Below are 3997 nucleotides of genomic sequence, written 5' to 3' on the forward strand. Positions count from 1 at the left end.
AACCTTATCACCTCCTGAGGCTTTACCACGGTGTATTAACACTAGGTCATTGCCCATTGCTGTACAGCCTTCAGCCGCCATTACAAAAAGTAATACAAACCTCTCTCAGGCCATGTCCTTGCCTGATCTGATGGAGGTTCCACTTAAGACTAACTTACCTGATGCACCTGTTGTGGGAAAGGTGCAAAAACCTCGAATCCCACCATCTATTAATCGCAAAAGAGAGAGACCTCCATCTCTCTCTCCACCCTCCATTAGAAACGTTAAGGTTATGACATCAAATAAATTTGATGTTTTGTCTGTTGATGTTTCTAATGAACCAGAAGATGGACTGAATAAATCAGAAATTCAAGTTGAGGTCCACCATCCACCTCAACAAATAGATAAAAAGAATACAAAGAAAATCACCAACGTTAAACCCAACATAACAAGACCACCTCTGAAGAAACCTACTGGTAATAATGTTACATTAAAAACTTCTAATGGGAAGACCTCATCCAAGATGTCTTCCAGAAATAATCCATAGTTTTCTCCTCCATTTTGCAATGGAACTGTCAGTGTTTGAGGGCGAAATATGAAGAACTTAAGCTCCTAATTCATGAGCATTCCCCCATAATTGTATGTCTACAGGAAAGTATGCTTGATTCTAACACTCCTAGTCCTCGAGAGTATGTTAGCTATAGAACACCATATAATCAACAAGCAGGGAGCCATGGCGGAAGTCTCATGTACATTCGTCGAGATGTTCCCCAAATACCCATGTCTATACGTACAACCCTGCAGGCAGTTGTTGTACAAATTGATATAGGGAGAAAATATACAATATGCTCTCTGTACTTACCTCCAAATGATAATATTTTATATGATGATTTAGCAGAGGTCATTCAACAACTCCCTCAACCTTTTCTCTTACTGGGAGATATGAATGGTAGACATCCTTTATGGGGTGATGTTTTGGCCAACACAAGGGGCAATATTATCTCATCAATTGTGGAGAATGAGGATGTGGGACTCCTTAATACAGGAGAGCCCACACACTTCCATGTTCAGACAGGTACTTTGTCATGCATTGACCTTTCAATTGCAAGCTCTAACTGCCTTCTTGATTTTGATTGGAGGACATTAGATGATTGGCATACTAGTGATCATGCACCAATCATTATAAACACCAACAAGGGTCCGCCTTTGCAAAGATCGCCACGTTGGAATCTAGACAAGGCAGACTGGGTTAAATTTTGTGAGCTAAGTGAAATTGAAGGGAGAGCAGAACAGTTTGAAAGTGTTGATGATGCCATAGACCTACTGAATGGAACTCTTCATACAGCAGGAGTCAATTCAATTCCCAAAACAACAGGGTTATTCAAACGACGACCAGTCCTGTGGTGGTCTTCAGAACTAACTGCACTCCACAGAGCCACAAGAAGATCTCTAACACGATTGCGTAGACGCAGAACTGATGAGAATTTAATAATGTACAAGAAATGTAGAGCACAGTTCCATCGTGCCATGAAAGAAGCAAGGCGCCAGTCATGGATGTCTTTTGTTTCCTCTATTAACAGTAGAACACCACCATCTTCTGTGTGGAGGAAAGTAAAAAAGATAGCTGGCAAATTCACCCCCAACCCACCACCAGTGTTGAAGGTGAATGGCCAGTATGTAACTGAAGCAAATGAAGTTAGCAATGTCCTGGCTAATCATTTTTCAAATGTATCCAGCAAGTGTGAAGGAGCCCCTGGTCACCAGTATAGGAGCACTGAAGAAAAGAAAATTTTAAATTTTGCAACAAGAAGGGAAGAGTCGTATAATTCTCCTTTCACTGAAAGAGAATTTGATTCCGCACTTGCTCATTGCAAAGATACAGCCCCTGGACCCGATGGAATTCCATATGCAATGATTAAACATGTACATTTTAATACAAAGCTATTTATTTTAAGCATTATTAATAGAATATGGCATGATCATAGCTACCCAAGTGTTTGGGAACTAGCCATTATTTTAGCCTTTTTAAAACCCGGTACAGTAAAGACAAGTTTTTAGCAGCAAACTATCGTCCTATTGCATTGACATCTTGTTTATGTAAAATCATGGAGATGGTCAATGCAAGGCTGATATGGTACCTTGAAAAGAAAGGTATTTTATCACCGATTCAATGAGGATTCCGAAAAATGCACTCAACGACTGATGTGTTGATACGACTTGAGTCATCTATTTGTGAAGCCTTTGCTTCCAAACAGCACCATGTTACAGTATTTTTTGACCTTGAAAAGGCATATGATACCACATGGAGATATGGTATTCTTAAAACCATTCATGAATTGGGATTGAGAGGAGAGCTGCCACTATTTATTCAGGCATTTCTTTCACGTAGAGTTTTTCAAGTGAGAGTGGGGGAAACTCTATCAGAGAGTAAGTGCCAGGAAGAAGGAGTTCCTCAGGGTAGTGTGCTGAGTGTAACCCTTTTTGCACTAGCAATTAATGGGATATCCTCAGCCATTCCCCAGGATGTTCTCTCAACACTATTTGTGGATGATCTCTCAATATCATTTGCTGGCACTAGAATGGCAATGGTTGAGAGAAAAATCCAACTCTCTATTGATAAAATTATCCAGTGGGCTGACATGAATGGATTTAAGTTCTCGATAAGTAAAACTACCATTGTCCATTTTTGTCGTATCCGGGGAGTACATCCAGACCCGGATATATACATTAAAGGTCAACGGATACCATGTGTATCGGAAACCAAATTTTTAGGTTTGATATTTGACTGTAGACTTACATGGGTTTCTCACCTAAAAGCGCTAAAAGCTAAATGTGTTGAAGCTCTGAATATCTTAAAAGTATTGTCCCATACATCATGGGGGGCAGACCGCAATACTATTTTAAAATTATACAAGGCCTTGATTTTTTCCAAAATTAGTTATGGTTGTGAGGTATATTCTTCAGCCACCCCACGCCGGTTAAAAATATTAGACTCGATACATCATGCAGGTATTAGATTATCTACTGGAGCTTTTAAAACCTCGCCTATCCCAAGTCTCCTTGTTGATGCTGGAGAGTTACCTCTAGACCTTTACCGAATGTCTTCCATTCTTCGGTATTGGTTTAGATTGCAAAGACTCCCTAGCTCTCTAGCCTTTCAGACTGCAAGCCTTGTAAGACACGCATCATACTTTGAGTTGCACCCAAAATCTCCTCAACCTTATGGCTTTCGGGTGAAACGATTTTTAAATAGTCTGGATATAATTAGAAATAAGGTACTTCCATTCAAGGTATCATCAACGCCTCCATGGAAATTACCTGACATATCTTTTTGTAAATACTTTATTGGAGTTAAGAAGAATATGACTGACTTAGAATCCAGGTCTCTTTTTATGGAACATGTCGAAGAACATAGGGGATCGACTTTTATATATACTGATGGCTCCAAATCTGATGCTGGCGTTGGATTTGGAGTACATAGTAATGATTTTAATTGTAGAGGTGCACTTCCTCTAACAGCTTCCATATTTACTGCCGAACTGTATGGCATATTAACCGCTATTGAGAAAATAGCTTTGGAAAAGGAGGGTAATTTTACAATTTTTAGTGATGCAAGGAGTGTTCTTCAAGCTTTAGAAGTTTTTAATTCTAGTAACCCTCTAGTTTTAAAGATTTTAGAATGGCTTTTTATTATTGGACGGAAAGGTATAACTGTTCGATTTTGTTGGGTTCCAGCACATGTAGGTGTGTCTGGGAATGAGAAGGCAGATTTACTGGCGAAGAATGCGGCATCCGAGTTGCTACCAAGGAGGTATCCCATTCCATGTAACGATCTCCTACCTTACATCAAGAAATTGGTTTGTGATAAATGGCAACAGCACTGGGACAGTCAAGATGGCAATAAAATGAGGGAAGTAACAAATATCATATCACCTTGGTAGCTTCATTTATTTACTGCCGAACTGTATGGCATATTAACCGCTATTGAGAAAATAGCTTTGGAAAAGGAGGGTAATTT

Source organism: Palaemon carinicauda, unplaced genomic scaffold (genome assembly GCF_036898095.1).
Source record: "Palaemon carinicauda isolate YSFRI2023 unplaced genomic scaffold, ASM3689809v2 scaffold392, whole genome shotgun sequence".
NCBI classification, from domain to species: domain Eukaryota; kingdom Metazoa; phylum Arthropoda; class Malacostraca; order Decapoda; family Palaemonidae; genus Palaemon; species Palaemon carinicauda.